Source organism: Eublepharis macularius, chromosome 3, assembly GCF_028583425.1.
Source record: "Eublepharis macularius isolate TG4126 chromosome 3, MPM_Emac_v1.0, whole genome shotgun sequence".
NCBI classification, from domain to species: Eukaryota; Metazoa; Chordata; class Lepidosauria; order Squamata; family Eublepharidae; genus Eublepharis; species Eublepharis macularius.
In genome coordinates this window covers 61,288,632-61,306,704 of record NC_072792.1, presented here as the reverse complement: position 1 = coordinate 61,306,704, position 18,073 = coordinate 61,288,632, and positions in this window count along the sequence as shown.

The following is an 18,073-nucleotide window of genomic DNA, read 5'->3' as shown; positions in this document are numbered from 1 at the left end:
TAAAGTTGTAACTGCATGAAACTGTAGTTTCTATGGTTTATTTATATCTACATAAAAAATAAGGTAGTCTTATAAAAAAGAAAGCCTAATCCTTTATTGCCCCAGCACCACTGCCAAATAAAGACACATGATAAGCAAACATGAGTTTAAAATGCTTATTAAATTGTCTTATCTACATCATACATCAAGGCCAGGAGATGCTAGGCAGCCCAAGGCTATCATTATTTTGGCAATTCTACTCTAGCTACAAACTTGACCAATAAATTACTGCTGATTTTGTTTTTCCTTGCCTGTACATGAACAGTGCCCAGAGGTGCCAAGTCTTTAAGTACTGGTATTGACATGCTCATCCCTAGCCAACATACTTAGGACTGCCTACTCCAATATGAACCTACCCAACCACTATGGTCATCTTCAGGTGCTCTGTTTTGAATACCTCCATCATTTGAAGTGGCAACCCTAGAAACAGTTTTCTTGGTCATGTCACCAAAACTATGAAATTCCTTTGCAAACCTTGCCGAAATGAAGAGAGAGACACAGGCTTGGAACTAAAGGGCCATTTATTAACGTAACATTAAACATAAACCATGGAAAGGACCAAGTAAGCAGTATAGGTTAAGCCACGGGGTCGGCCCTAGACCTCTGCCTTGACTTGTCTGGGTGAGCCCCATAGCCTCAGGTGTAGGTCATCCCTGGAATGACTGCAACCTGGCTGGCCAGGCAAATGGATTCACCCATCAAGTTCCTAATGCCTCAGCCATACAGCATGAGGGAAGGATTTGCCTTTGGGGATCCCCGCAGGTGTCTGCCCATGTTATGGTAGCTGTCACAAGCATATGGCACTGCTGGCAGACCCTGATGCCCCACTCATGGGGAAGTGCCACTGGGTGCTCACTGGCCCGCTACCTATTCCCAAGTACTCTCCTGCCACTGCAAGGGACAAGCCTCTGGTTAAACCCTCGCACCCCACAGGTGGCTTAAAGCCAACCAAAGCCCTTGCCACAGGTCATCGAGAAAGGTCTTATTGCCCTCCATCAACAGGTGTACACCATCACCTCAGTAGACGTGTGAAAATTTAGCCCTGATTCTGGAGTGTGGTAAGTAAATCCCCAAGCATTCCCAAACTGCCAAAGCATGGGCATCCATGCTGGCTGCTGGTCAGCCCCAGGGGCAACCTGCCAGAACCGTTCCATCTGTTGGCGAGGCAAAGCATCTGCCACACCATTGTTAATTCCTGGAACATGTCTGGCCCTAAATAAAATGTTCAATTGGAGGCATTTAAGGGTGAAGGCACACACCAGCCTCATCACTGTGGGGGATTTAGATGATAGAGAGCTGACCACATGGACCACTACTAAGTTGTTGCACCAGAAGTGGACTAAGTGGTTGGCCAACTCCGTTCTCTTTTTTTTTTTTAATAAATTTTTTATTTTTCATAGCTACAAAACACTACACAAAACTATCACAAGGAAAGGGGAGAGGGAAGGGACAAAGGGGGGGTGGAAAAAGAAAAGGGGGGGAATGAACTACAAACACTAAACACTACACTTCAATGTTTCCCTTCATACTGTCATAATACAAAAATAGCTCCATAAAATAATGATGGAGTGGTTAATCATACAGAGAATAAACATTTCAAATTCTGATTAAACTTTCCTCCCCCTTCTAGGTCCCGGACGCAATTCTCTCTGTGCAACTGCTGTTGCGATGCTCTCCTCCTCCCCCCCCCCTCCGGCTCCTCCTTTTCTTCGTTCTTGGTGCAGCAGAGTTCTGGGTTTTTATTCTCAAAATCCTTTAGTTGATCTTCTGATAATATCTTATAGGCCTGATCTTTATATCTGAACCATATTCCTTCCGGGAATAACCATTTGTACTTTATTCCATGGTCCCTCAGAAGTGCTGCAAACTTTTTATATTTAAAACGCCGTTTCCGGACTAGAAATGGAACGTCCTTCAAAATCTTGACTTTCAAACCCATAAAGTCCAAATCCGCATTGTATGAGTTATATAGGATGGTGTCCCGGATCTTTTTAGATGAAAAGTCAATAATGATCTCACGAGGCAACTGTCGCTTTGTTGCATATTTTGAAGAAGCCCGACGGACCTCCAAAATGGCGCTTTTGACCTCTTCTTTAGTCGTCCTCGCGGGTGTCGCCAGTAGTTCCGAGACCAAATCCCACAGATCCTCATTTTCCTCCTCTTTCACGTTTTGGAGACGCAAAATTGTCTGCGTTCGTTCCACCTGTAGCCCGATCAGCTGGTTCTCCACCAACTTCAGCTCCTTTTTTGTAGCCTTCACAAGTGACGCACTTTCCAGAGCAGACTTTTCTGCCCCCCCCACTGCTGCCTTAATGGTTTTCACCTCGCTTTCAATTGAGCCCACCCTTTGATCAGTTTCGTTCAGCTTGTCAACAAAGGGTTTTATAGCTTCCACCACCGCCCTGCGTACCAACTCTTCGAGCGACTCCCCCTTCTGCAAGGTAGCCGAGATTGACTTACCGAGAGCGGGACTTTGCTTCCTTGCTGCCATTTTGGGGGGGGGGGGGGCGCCAACAAAATTCTGGAACTCAACGAAGGGGAAGAGCGAGTCTTCTTCAGATCAACCTCTCCTTCACAAACGCTTGTAGAACAGAAGGGATTCGCTTGTTTACAGGCTTCCGCCTGTTTCTTTTACTTGCCGTTTCTCGTTGCCCGGCGGCACTCGAGGCGCCGCGCACATCTGCCGGCCTCCATAGGGACAAACGGGCAATTCCCCCCCCGCATTGATTTTGGGGAGTTCTTCCCGCCGCGTCCCGGACCCTGGCTCCCTCCCTGGGAGTCCTGGGGGCTAATCCTTGTGGGTCAGCCGCCCGGTCAGGGTGCCCGGTCGTTTCCTCCCGGACCAGCGTCCGGCATGGCTGAGAAAACGAAACCGAATCGGCCAACTCCGTTCTCCAAAGTCAAACTGCCACTACTAAGGGAAAAAATTCAAAAAATGTAAGGTCTTTGGATAACCGCCATTCTAGCCAATCTGCTGGCCATTGGTCGGCGCACCAGTGGCCTTGAAAATACACTCTGAAGCTCGTATACCCAGAGGCATCAGAAGTGACATGGAGTTCTGCTTTGAGCAGCAGGTCCTCCTTCCAAAAATTTACCCCAGTAAATGAACCCAAAAATTCCTGCCAGACCTCCAAATCTTCCCGCATGCCCTTACTAAGCCATAACTGATGATGGGGCAACTGCAATGTCCCTATAGCATTGCACAGCCACAGGAGGAAAGCACTTTCTGGGGCAATTGCCTTACAAGCAAAGTTTCAAAGGCCAACTAATTGCTGCAGCTCAAGAAGGGTTACCTTATCCTTACTCTTGCAATCTGCTAATATACTTCTAAGATCTTCCACCTTTTCAAGGAGCAAAAGTAAGGTTTGCTGAACCATATCCAACTCTATACCAAGAAATGTTAACACCACAGAAGGACCCTCAGTTTTCTCAAGCGCCAGAGGAACACCCAACTCCTCGGCAAGTGCAATGAATCCATTCAAGAGCCTAGCACACTGCCCTGTGCCAGCCAGGCCCACCAGCAAACAATCGTCCACATAATGAATGGTATCAGGGCAAATGGCACCACAGCTCCTATTCCAAAAAGGAACTGAAACACTCAAATGCTGGACAAAATATGGAATACTTCATTAGAAGGGCCCTGTCCATGTAAAACTTGCCCTCAAATGAAAAGTCCAGGAGTTCAAAGTCTTCTGGGTGAACTGGGAGCAGACAAAAAGCAGACTTAATGTCACATTTCGCCATTTCAGCTCCCACCTCACATCGGCGAACAACCTTGACTGCTTGATCAAAGGATGTATAATGCACCAGAGGTCCTTGTTCACCAAGCCCCCTCTAGGAAAGGACAAGTGGTGAATAAGACAGAACTCCCCAGCCGCCTTTTTAGGAACCACCTTCAAAAGTGACAATCTCAAGGTAGGGACCGGAGGGGCATCAAATGGCCCCAGAACCCTGCCCTCTGCACATTCTTTCAAAATTTTGTTCCGGACCAAATCCTCCATGCCAGCCACTGATCTAAGGTTGGCTGCCATGAAAGGCATCCTAGGGCCCTGAAAGGGGATATGAAACCCAAACTTAAAATCAGAAATTAAATATGCAGCATCCTGATGCCTTGAGTAAGCTTGCAGCAAGTGTTCAAGTACCCTCAGCCTTACTGGACTGGGCCCCTTTTCCAGACGCCTGCTGTCCAGAGGGTTTGCCGCCACCTCCCTGCTTGGCCTTGGGACAAGCTGTGTATGGGTGGGGTCCTGCACAGGAAAGGCACTCATGTTTATATTTACATGACTTTCTGTTGCACACTCCCTTGGATATAAAGTCCCAACAAAGCAGCCGAAATTGAACCCGCTGCCCCACAGGGGTGTGGGTACCAGAATCTGCTGAGGGCTGTATAATCAAATGGCCACTATCAGACCAATCCCCCAGATTAGGTTTAGCAGGGAACATCACTTGCAGCCATAGCTGCTGGTGAATTTGGTCCCACAGTAGGCAAGGATTAATGGCTGCATGCATGCAAAATTCTTTGTCATACTGCAGCCATGCTGCCCCGGCGAAGTCTGTATATCCCCTGTAAATAATATTCATATATTGGAAGAGGGGGAGAGCCCTCCAGGGCTGAGCTCTAGCCAATATCCTGGAATAAATAAGGAACCCGGGTAGCCAGTGCGATAAAGTACGGTCAACCTACCTTCGCCTGATCTTCTCCTTGTTCCTCTCGTTCACATATGTCTTTATCCATCTTCTCCAGCTTCTTGAAGAGAAGGGTAAAGACGACCACATACAGCCCTCTTATAATCTTGTCCCTAGTGGCCTGTGTTAAGTAGTCACCCAGGGGCAAGGCGGTGTCACCAAACGGCAATGCCCTATATGGAACCATGCCGTATGCAGGGGACCCGTATGGGAGGGGCCCATTGAGGGCCATAATTAGAAGGCCATCCTACTGCTTAAAGGGAGGAGGCCTGGTAATCCCTGCTGCTCCAGCTGGTCTGGGCAGGAGCTTCCTGTGTCTGTTGCTGACCCAATGACCCACCAGCATACCCAGGCCAGCAAGGTTGACTTGCAGGGGGCCATCCAGCCATAGGTTATGTCAAAGACAGAGGTGTGGAGCCGGAGACAGTTGGCTGACCCTAGGGGCCCCATGGCCAAGTGCACGCTTGCTAAGGCAGGGCTGACTTACCCTCCAAAACAGCCGCCTCCACTGCTATGGCCACTTGCCCGGCCACTCCTTTTTGGCATCCACCACCTCCTCTGTTGATACTGCAGATGCTTGGGTGCTACTGCCTTCTCCCTGCACCACCCCAGATGATCCCTCAAGAGCAGAAATACGATTTAGTATACCTCTGTGAAACAATGTTCAAAAGATCTTTTTACTTGGCTGATGCGCCCTGACAGCCACCCCTGATGACACTGAGCCACCTCTGGCTTCTTCAAGTGCAGCAAGATGATCTAAGATCTCCTGTCTACTTGGCCCACTATCATCCTCATCTCAAGAGGAAAGCTTAGGGGGAGGCTTCCTAGGCACAGGCCTCTTAGCAGGCTGGTTCCCTTTGGATGGACCCCCCCCCTTTTGCAGGAGGCATGGTGAAACTAGGCTATAGATTTGCATATTAGTAGCTCATCTGTCATAATTATTAAAATACTAAAATATTATTAAATTATTAAAATAATTACAATTATTAAAATATGCTAACATATTTAAAGGGTAGGGTGCGCTATGGCACTCTAACTATGGCTGCCTTTCTTGGTCAGATTCACTCTGGCGCCAAAGTCAGCCAGTGGCTTCCAACAGTCTGGTTGATCTTTGCTTGAGTGTAAAAATGTGCCAAGATGTTTCAACCTCCATCCATGTTGCTGTACCATAAGGCCTGTGATGGGCTATTTCAGACACACCCTACATCATGCCTGATGCCTCAGGGAGCGCGGCCGCAGATCACCTCTATCTGTCAGGAGGAACCCGTCCTATCCCTGCTGAACTAGCTATAGCTGAAATGACCAGGCCTATTTAATTTAATGTCCCTTCCCTGCTGATATCACAAAGCAGGGTAAAAAAGGCTCTTATACTGCTCCTCCCTAATGGCTGCCTCTTTTTTCCTCACCAATGTTGCCTTGTGCCTCATTTAAAAGATAGGGGAGGGGACTAACAGATCCATAATGCCATGAATGCCTGTTTTCTTTCATTTAGTGTATATGAAATCTGATTGTTGTGATATGGATAGAATTTTATGCTTAATTTTATGCTGCATTTTTACATAACAACAATAAACTACTAATAATGTTTAAGGAACATTAAAGTGTATGGTAGCAACCTGAACATGGAAGATTAGGAAGGTTGACCATGGTTAGTACTTGAATGGGAGACCACCAAGAAAGACCTGGGCTACTTTGCAGAGGAAGGCAATAGCAAACCACTTGTGCTCATCTCTTGCCTTGAAAACCCCTTGAGAGGTCATCATAAGTTAGTTGTGACTCGAAGATACTTAACTGTTATTTTTAAAGTGCACTGCCAAGATGGTCCTATCATGTGTTGTATTCATTTGAGTGAGCTGTTAGCGTATAGAAACCAACGAAAATATTGTGGCGTAAATACATTGCTTCAAAGTAACCACCACTGTTTTCAATCAAGCTACTACAATGTTTTCTGCTGCAGCAAAATGATTTCATGGCTATATGATTAAATTATCCACTAGATGTTCAAACAGAGAAAGGCATCAACAATTTACTATGAGTAAAGAAAACACAATTTCCTGCATTTTGTTTACATGTTGAAAACAGTAGGAAACTTATGGAGTTCAAGAAATTCAGGGATAGTTTTTCATTGTCTTGTAAGCCAATAGACAATGCCAAAGATAATTCTAGCTCTCCAAAGCAAAAGTTGTATTTAGCAGATCTTGCATTTCCAGACACATGCTCCACAGAATCTGCTGTAGGAGTGTGGAACTCAAAGGTCCTTGAAGTTATTGACACCGTTGCTCCTTGTCAAGACCTCTGGCTCTTGGGACAGAAGCCAGCACCATGGTTTACCATGGAGCTGGCTGAGCTGAAGAGGGCCAGAAGATGTCTAGAAAGACGCTGGCGAAAAACTGGCATGGAAGCTGATCGAGCTTGCTACAGAACACACTGGAGAATCTATGAAGTGGAAATGAAAGAGGCAAAGAAACATTATTTCTCGGCAACCATTGTATCATCTAGTTCATGACCGTCCCAATTGTTCAGGATATCCAAATACTTTCTAACCACTAAATCTGAACCTTTGCAGTCCCAAGAACAGACAATTAGCCGCGAGGCCTTTGCTATGTTTTTCGCTGATAAAATAGCACAAATACACTCTGATCTACATGCTAGCTGCAATGCAAACGAGATAGAATACACCATCTTGCCTACATTTGGGCTACTTTAAACCAATTACAATGACAGACCTTAACAGGATCCTGGCATCTAGAAGTTAACAAGGAGGCTCCAATTGGTTCAAAATGCTGCAGCTTGACTATTGCAATATGAAATACAGAGGTGTGCCCAAGATAACAATCGAAAACCAACAGCACTTGGAATAGAATTGAATTAATTACACAATCAAAGTGACTTCATAAACAATTTTTCTTCTATTAAAGTGCTCAGTGCAAAAAAAAAAATCTTCCTTGGTATCCACCAGCAAAGGAAATTTGTCATTAGGTCAACTTTAAGTTCGTCAACCTACTCACCTTGCCACTGCAGGGACGAGAGGAGCGGCCGGGACAAGCCAGACCTCCTCTCTTTATCTTCCTTGCTTGAAAAGGATAAGAACATTCCTTTTGATTTTCATAAACACCTCTATGCTTAGAGAATAGCTCACCACACAGGAGTCTCCGGTGTTGATTTAGAAGAACAACATTATAAGACTGTTTAAATTTTCCACTGAGAGACTCTCTTAAAGGGACATGGTTGACGACTTATTCTTCCCTTGTGCATTGTTTGGATGTATAAGTCTTTGTATATATTCTACATATAGTAAAATGTGATATATTTTGCACTGAGCACTTTAATAGAAGAAAAATTGTTTATGAAGTCACTTTGATTGTATAATTAATTCCATTCCATTCCCAAGTGCTGTTGTTGCAGATTGATTATTAGCAGGATTGAGTAGGAGCATGACCATCACTCCCATCCTACAGTCACTCCATTTTCTACCTATCAGTTACTGTGCTCAATTCAAGGTATTAGTTATTACATACAAAGCTCTTCACAGTCTTGGCCTGGCATACCTAAGGGACCACCTCACTCCCTATGTCCCTCCATGGCAGTTTCACTCATCTGAAGAGGGTCTCTTGCAGGTGCCAGCCTACACATGGGCAAAATCAACATCAGCCCATACATGGGCTTTCTCTGTGGTGGCCTGTACCCTGTGTAACGGCCTGCCTGAGGATGTCAGGAGAGTCCCCACTTTCCTGGCTTTCCAGAAACAATGCAAAACCAAATTATCCAAAAAGGCTTTTTACTCAGATAAGAGGGTGGTATTGTAGGGAGGGCATCTCAGATGCTTTGCTAATGAGTTAGGGACCATAGACTTCACCACTATGTTGCCATACATATTATCTGTTGCTTTAAATATGTACTCCTATATACTACCTGTGCTTCATGTTGTCTAATGTCAGTCCTAGAATTGATTACATTCTGTTTCATCAATTCTTCAACTCTGTATTGGATCCTTGTTAATGCTATGCCCTTGTAAAGTTTAATTTATTTACCCTATGGCATGGTTTGTGGAAATATCCTTGATACTGATTTTACTAATTTCACACGTTGAGTCTCAGTGAGAAAGGCAGACTAGAAATGACATAAAATAAATAAATAAATAAATATTACCATTTAGCACATATATAGGTTAAAATGAGTTTTATGTGCTTAGGTTATGGAATTACCTTTCTAGAGTTCTTCAAGGTAATCTTTTATTCCATTAGTCAAACCTTTAGTTTCAAAACCATGCCCAGATCCTGTGAAGTAGTCATTGTATCATCAGCCGCCTGGAAACAGGAGATACATACAAGATAATTGTTGCTATAGGATCACTAGCAATAAGACAAGATGATAATAAAATTAACATTAGCCTGATTTAGGCAAAGACCACAATGTCTCCATGAAAAACTGGGAAATGCTAGAATGGTCATGAACAGGTCAAAATCTGTTACAGCAAGGTCTGCCAAACTGGAGAAATATCCTTCAATGAAGTACAAATAAATGTAGTAAAAAAAATGTATTCCTCATGATTCCAGAATACATCCTATTCAAGTGGCTCGAATGGATCAAAATGTAAAAGAGAGTGTTGGACACAACCGGTGTCCTGAATTTCCTTTTAGCCATAATAAGAGACAGACGTGGAGTCCTGCAGATGAAGCAATCTATAACCATTTATTAAACGATGGAGGAACGATGGTTACACAAAGTGTAAAAGGTCCCCTCATGCCGGACTTCCGGTTTGGGATCCATGGAGGTCTAACGCAGCTCTAAGTGCTGAGCTGTCCGCGCCACTGTTTGGAAGGCTGGAGGGGCGCAAGTTGCCCACAGCCACCTGTTCTCAGGCGGAGAACAGGCGAGAATGCTTGAGAACCTGAGGGCGCGTTGATCTCGGGTGAGGGGGGGTTCTACACAACGAACTCCCACCCACCCTTGAGGTCCCACCCGAAGAAAGGTTGCTAAGATCTCTGCAGTGGCTCTGAAGTCAAATTCTGGCATAAGACCTCCATGCCCAAGCCTCAGTAAAACAGTAAAGGGATTGGATTTGATCGGATTACAGAAGCAGCGATTACAACCCAAGAAAAATATTTAAGAAGGTAAAGATCCCTATCTCTCAGTACGGGACAGATTACAAAAAGAAATAAGTGGCTAAAGTGTATTTAAGAACTGCAACAGACTAGTTACATAAGGGGGAAGATTCCGGCAAGAAAAAATTTGAAAAAGTAACTTTGTAAAGAGAAGCGAGCGGGGAAATTGGATTATTGTTTATATACCTATGGCGGAGAAGAGATAATGGACTGTGAGAAAGTTTAAAAATCGCGAGAACTGCTGTGCAACGTAGGGGAACAGGAAGTACGTCAGAACTATAAAGAGAGTGGAGAGAAGGGCCCTTTCCTCAAATGCCGGAAGTAGGGCGACGCCATTTTGGAACAGGGCAAGCAGTGACTTCAATGAAAAAGGAAGTAGGCCATCTTTAGAGAAGGTAAGGGTGAGTGCTTCAGTATAAAACCATAGAGAAAAAACGCCCGACATTTTGGACACTTTAAAATAGTCTTTGACAAAAACAAACTGGAATTGGACTTTTAAAAATAATAGAGAGCATTAAAAAAGCGCCACGGATCTAAGGAAAAGGGCAGACTCATGGGAGTGAAGCAGAGCCAGCTCCACGATGTCGAAGAAAGAGTGGCAAACTACGATGGAGAACCTGGACAAAAAAGTTTCAAAGGGGAATAAAGAGCTTAAGGACATGATGCAAGAGATGGAGAAAGAACTAAAAGATTTTAAAGAGACACTTAAATCGGAAATGGCAGAACTGACAAAAGGTATGGATAAAATACAAAATGACTTACAAGTTACACAGCAGAGAGTTAACGTAGTAGAGGAAATGGTAGAAACTTTAGCAGATGCGCAAAAGACTGAAATGAGAGGAATGAGAGACAGAATGGCCGTTGCAGAATGTAAACAGATGGAAAAGCAACTAAGATTTCATGCAATCCCAGAAGTAGAGGGAAAATCAGCCCAAGACCAGATTACAGAAATCTTGGCAGACTACCTGGGGAAAGAAGAGGAAGAAATTGCAGCTTTTTTGGACGTGGTGTACAGAATCAATTCCAGATTTGCAGCCCAGAGGAAACTCCCAAGGGACATGATTGTGCAATTTACGACTAGAAACACAAGAGAATTAATTGTGAGCAAACAGTTTCAGGATCCATTAGAAGTCGATGGAAAAGCGGTGAGAATTATGAAAGAGCTGCCCAGATCGGTGCTATTCGAGCGGAAGAAATACAGAGAACTGGTACAGATGCTAAAGGAACTGAAAATTAGATATAGATGGGAAATACCAGAAGGACTGGCATTTGAGTTTGGTGGAGTAAGAAAGAGCATCAGATCCGGTCATGAGATGGAGACTTTTATTAGGGAAAATGAAAAGGACTTACCAAAAAGTATAAGAAAGTGATCATGGAGTGTAAAGTTATATCTTGGAATGTTAATGGACTAAATTCACCTTGTAAACGTAAGGCTATTTTCCACTGGCTATCAAAACAAAAATGCAATATAGTATGTCTGCAAGAGACACATATTAGAAAGCAAGATGAAAAATATTTTAAATTTGTTAAATTGGGAAAAGAATTTGTTGCTGCCTATAAAAAGAAAAAGAGGGGAGTTGTACTGTATATAAAAGATGAATTGCAGCCCAGATTAGTTTTAAAAGATGCAGAAGCCAGATATCTAGCAGTGGAAATTATTTGGAATTCTAAGAAGATATTGATGATTGAGATTTACGCACCCAATGGTGCAAAAGAAAATTTTTTTAAGGACTTAGAGAAACAACTAGATGAACTGTCCTATGATCACGTAATTTTGGCAGGTGACTTCAATGGAGTTACAAACTTGGAGAAAGACAAGCAGTCTAAAGTTGCTCACAAAAAAAGAGGACTACTGCCAAAGGCGTTTTTTACGCTTAAGGAACAAGAAAGCATAGAAGACGTGTGGAGGAGACAATATCCTAAAAACAGACAATATACATTTTATTCTGCCAGGCATTTCACACTATCAAGTATAGACATGATCTGGGCCTCTAAAGAACTGGCACTATGGACTAGAGATGTGGAGATAATGCCAAAGGTAGGCTCAGATCACAATCCAATTATGTGGAGGTTTGGGAAAAACAATAAAAGAAAAGGATGAAGAATAAATGAGGACTTGTTACAAATAGAAGAAAATATTGCGTTGCTGCGAAGGGAGACCAAATTTTTAATACAATATAATTTGAACAAAGAAGTGCCGACTAATAAAGTATGGGATACATATAAGGCGGTGATAAGAGGCATACTAATGGACTTGAATGCAAGAAGTAGGAAGAAAAAGGAGGAAAAGAGATCTGAAATTTTGGATAAAATAAAAGCCAAAGAGGTACAACTTAAGAAAAGACCGGGGAAAAAGAAAATATACCAGGATATTAAAATTCTGCAGGAGCAATTGACGGCAATGGACAATAAAGAACTAGAGTGGAATTTAAAGAGGATGAATCAGAGGTCGTTTGAAGGTGCAAATAAGCCCGGGAAATATTTGGCGTGGCAATTAAAAAAAAGGAAGGAGAAAAAAACTATAAGTAAAATTTTAGAAGATGACAAGGTGTTTATGGACCAAGCGGCCATTAGTAGAGCCTTCTTCAAGTTTTATGCAAAATTGTATCAAAAAAAAAAAGAAGTGAGTAAAGAGTCAATAGTGGAATATTTAGAGAAGGTGAAAATCCCGACAATTTCTGAAAAATGGAAAGAGAAATTAAATAAGGAAGTGATGGAAGAAGAAATAAAGGAAGCTATACAATCAACGAAAATAGGAAAGGCGCCAGGACCAGATGGACTAACGGCAAAGTTTTACAAAGTGATGGCTAATGAACTGGCACCCTTCCTGAAAGAAGCAATGAATGGAGTGATGCAAGATCAAAGGATTCCTGATTCATGGAATGAAGCCAACATATCGCTGATTCCGAAGGAAGGTCAAGATTTGACCAATGTTAAAAATTATAGACCAATCTTGCTGCTGAATAACGACTATAAAATATTTGCAAAGGTGTTGGCAGAGAGGATGAAAGGATGGATGTCGGAATTCATTGCTGAAGAGCAGGCGGGATTCTTACCTAACAGACAGATTAAAGACAATTTGAGGACAGTTATAAATGCTATTGAATATTATGACAAGCACTGTGATAGAGAGGTTGGTCTTTTCTTCGTAGACGCGGAAAAAGCATTTGACAATCTGAACTGGGACTTTATGTTTGCTACCATGGAAAAGTTGCAAATGGGAGAAAAGTTCATACAAGCGGTTAAGGAAATTTATAGAGACCAAAGTGCAGCAATTATAGTGAATGAGGACTTGACTAAAAAACTGAAAATCAGCAAAGGAACTAGGCAGGGTTGCCCTTTGTCTCCATTGTTGTTTATTTTGGTTTTGGAAATACTGATGATTCAAATACGTGAGGATGATACAATTCGAGGTATGAAAATAAAAGAGTTTTCCTACAAGGTCAGAGCTTTTGCGGATGAGATAATGTTAATAGTAGAGGATCCAATTGAAAATATGCCAAAAGTAATAGAGAAGATAAAACTGTTCGGAGATTTGGCTGGATTTTATGTGAATAAAAAGAAGTCAAAGATTTTATGTAAGAGTATGACTAAACAGAAGCAGCAAGAGCTAATGGAGATAACAGACTGTGAGGTAACTAATAAAGTAAAATACCTTGTATCGAACTGACTGCGAAAAATATAGACTTGTTCAAAAATAACTATGAGAAACTGTGGATACAAATAGAGAGAGACTTAATAAAATGGAACAAACTGAATTTATCATGGCTGGGAAGAATAGCAGCAGTAAAAATGAATGTCTTACCACATGTGATGTTCTTGTTGCAAACTATTCCAATTATCCGTGACTCCAAACAATTTGATAAATGGCAAAGGAAAATCTCAGACTTTGTGTGGGCAGGCAAGAAACCACGAGTGAAAATGAAGGTTTTGCAAGATGCGAAGGAAAGAGGCGGCCTGCAACTGCCCAACATAAGACTGTATCATGAGGCAGTATGTCTTGTATGGCTGAAAGACTGGATAACGTTAAAAAAATGCACGTTTCTGGCCCTGGAGGGACACAAAAAAATATTTGGATGGCATGCATACATGTGGTATGATAAAGTAAAAGCGGACTCTATGTTTTTGCATCACTATATTCGGAGAAGCCTCTTCACGGTCTGGAAGAAATACAAGGTGTATATGGAAGATGGAATTCCTTCATGGGTGGTTCTGTACGAAGTAATAGATCCGAGAACTGTGGATAATGAACAGCAATGCTTAACATACAAGGAGATCACACAAATACAATATTCAAAGCTGAGAATAAAGACAGAAGAAGAATTGTCTCCTTGTTATGGATGGTTTCAGTATAGACAGATCAGAGATCCTTATAATGCGGACTGCCTGAGAGGAGGTATAAGACTGGAAAATTCGGAACTAGAGGAAGTGATACTACAAGAAGGCAAGAAGGAAATATCTAAGATCTATAACTTACTTCTAAAATGGTTTACGGCGGATGAAACAGTAAAAGTCCAGATGGTGAAGTGGGCAATAAACTTTCATAAGGAAATAACAATGGAGGCATGGGAGTATCTATGGGAAAACACAGTGAAGATTTCAACGTGTACGAACATTAAAGAGAATGTGTACAAAATGATTTACAGATGGTATTTAACACCAAAGAAAATCGCGCTAGGAAATACTAATATGTCAGACAAATGCTGGAAATGCAAAAAACATGAAGGATCACTATATCATATGTGGGGGACATGTGAAGTAGCTAAGCAGTACTGGGGAGAAATAATCGAAGTAATTAATGAGATTTTATAAATACAAATAAATAAGAACCCAGAATTGTTGCTACTGAACTTGGGAATGGAGACTGTTCCAATGCAGCATAGAACATTGTTATTTTAGATGACTGCAGCGGCAAGACTTTTGTATGCGCAGAAATGGAAGACACAAGAAATACCAACTGTAGAAGACTGGATTTATAAATTGCTGTACATGGCGGAAATGGACAAAATGACAAGGAAACTTAAAGATCTTGACCTAGGGCAATATATTGTTGATTGGGGGAAATTGAAACAATTTTTGGGGAAAAAATGGGATGTAAAAGGAGAACTGTGGCAGTTTGAGAATTTTTAAAGAATAATGTTGGAAAGGGGGAGTGTAATTACAATCTAAGCCAGCATAATATTTAGGGGAACTTTACATAGAATATAATGAGAATGGTTAAATAGAGACATTATTACTATATATGTATATTATTACTATTATATATTATAGGTATGTTATATACAATATAAAATGATGGGTTAATGGATCAGATTTAATACAATATCAGGTTGTTGTGTTATACTATGTTGTGTGCTGTGTTACATTGGTGGCATAGCATACAATATATGTTTTATAATATATACTATATTGATAGTATATTTGACGGAGTATATGTTTAAAAGAAATAGAACATGTTTAAAGTAAGAGACACTGTGATCCTTGCTATATACTAGGCTATATGGTTATGCTTTATTGACACGATATATATCATATGGATAGTATGCTTGATAGAGTCTATGTAAAAGACTTAGAATGTGCTTAGAGTAAGAGATATTATGATTTATAGAGGGTAGGAAAAGGTAAATGAAATAGATTTAAGCAATAAGAAGGGTTAAGGGTTGGAAAGCTGTTGGAAGTCAATAGGGAGGGGGGAGGAAAAGGGTGGGGGATAGAGGGGGGGAAATGAGATTATATGTGTTAAATTTGAAAATTCTTCTCTTTTTTCCACTCACCAATAAAATTTTAATAAAGGTCCCCTCATGCCCAAGGCTCATCAAAGCTACAATAGCAGTACAAAGCAATTAATACCTTCAGGTTAATTATAATATTTGTTATTCTATTGGCTCAGAAAACACAGTGGCCCCCATTGGCTCAAGTGGGTGACCACCTCTCATGATACAAGTGTCTAAGGGTACTCTGATTGGAAAAAACAACTTAGGTCAACAGCATAGTTACAGCATTACCAGATTGCTATTCCTTTATCTTATCTGTCCTTGCTTTTATCTCTGGAAGGAACATCTTCCTTCCTTTCTCACACATCTCTTTCATAGGCTTCTCATTCATGCCCATTCATGGGATCCATATGGAATTGGAGGAGTGAATGCAACTTTGCAGAACTGCACAACCACCAATTGCACTGCCCTCTTGAGGAAGAGATTACGAGACAGGAGTTCAGCTTGCGCCCTGTTGAGCACAGGGTGGTCTGTTGTCTTCCCTGGGGGTTGGACGTCTCAGCTGTGATTTCTCCTGGTGGGGAATTGGTCTCAGGAACGTTTTCGTCATAGACCACTGCAGATAAGAAGAAAGGAATACCTTCTACAACATTTGAAAGTTATTTTGGGGACGTTTACACCCTGTCAGGGGAGGACTTTTGGTTTGTGCATTCTCATAGTGGTTACTTAACAGCTGTGAACAGCAGCCTGAACTTGGATATATACATATAAAGTGTTTGGCTTATTTTGTTACATTTGTGTGACTGCATAATTATTGTATGGGTCTGTAGACCTTCTATTATAGTAACTGCCTGACAATAAAAAAATGTTTACCTTTTCTCTGAAAACTATCTATTTGCCATTCTCTTTTGTTGTCATCAAAGAAATGGAGGAGATTGGTAGCTTTTCATTTATTCTTATGGAGGATTTTTCGGGGTGGGGGGGAAGGGTAATTATTTTTCAACCAAATGTTACCAAAATTGCAGTGGAGCTTTGTCTGCCTTTCCACCAAAGAACCTCCAATTATCAAACAAATTGGACAAAGGGCTTGAATTCTACAGGCCTCTGAACAAGCCAGGTCTTTCTACTTTCAGAGGAGAAAGACCTCTTCAACCTACAACGGAGTGGGGAAGGAGAATGGCAGCTCTCTGCATCTTGGGATTAGCTGGGACTGACAAGAGAGAATTTATTGTATATGGCCATAGGCCTTCACAGTCCAAAACCTTTATTAAAAAAACATGCATACAACTATAATTGCATGCATATAAATGCAATTAAAATAAAATGCAGTTTACCTAAAATGTAAAATATAAACAACTTTAAAATGAAATGGTTTCTAGCAGATTAAAAGGCAACAATCTGTATCAGTTGTTTACTTTCCTAGTTGCCACATTTTCCATTATTTTTCTCACAGCCAGGACATAGAGTGCCATCCTACTGGAAATAAAAGGATCTGTGTCTGAGAGTATAAAATTTCATTTATTAAAATCAGGCAGAAGAGCAGTTCCTTTCAAGGATTGGACTGGAAGAGAGAAATGCTTTGTTCAAAATCAGTAGCATCTCAGAAAAACCAGTGCTAAAGCTGCATGGATGGTAAACATCAGAACTTTTTTAAAAATGAATTTTTTTCAGGGAGGAGTATAGTAATTCCCAAGTATGTTGAATTTTGGTTGAGTTTGGTTTACCAGTCTCGAAAATCAAGGTAATGAATTCAAAGAGCAATTTCTGTGTATATTTTCAATTTAGGAATTTTGTTATGTATAGCCCTAATCCCTAATTTTTTTCACTCCTCCTCAGTTAACAACAACAACAACAAAATTCAATTTATATAACATCCTTTAGGACAACACCCACTCAGAGTGGTTTACAAAGTATGTTATTATCCTCACAACAATCACCCCTGTGAGGTGGGTGGGGCTGAGAGAGTTCTGAAAGAGCTGTAACTGACCCAAGATCAACCACCTGGCTTCAAGTGGAGGAGTGGGGAATCAAATGCAGTTCTCCAGATTAGAGTCCTGCTGGGGAGACCAGTGGGCCTCCATTTTGGGGCTTGTACTCTAGGCAGCAAGCACTAGGAAAAAGTACACAGCACAAAAATAAAACATTACCTTTTTTGGGATGGGGGACAAGGAAAACCTCAGGTTACATTATGAAAATATGAGTTAATAATAATAATAATAATGATAACAACAAAAACAACAACAACATTCTATTTATATACTGCCCTTCAGGATAACACCCACTCAGAGTGGTTTACAAAGTATGTCATTATTATTCCCACAGCAGCAAACACCCTGTGAGGTGGGTGGGGCTGAGAGAGCTCCTAGAAGCTGTGACTGACCCAAGGTCACCCAGCTGGCTTCAAGTGGAGGAGTAGGGAATCAAACCCAGTTCTCCAGATTAGAGTTCTGTGCTCTTTACCACTACACCAAACTGGCTTCTAAACCCATAAGTACTCACAAATTAACATTATTAATACCCATTTGTATT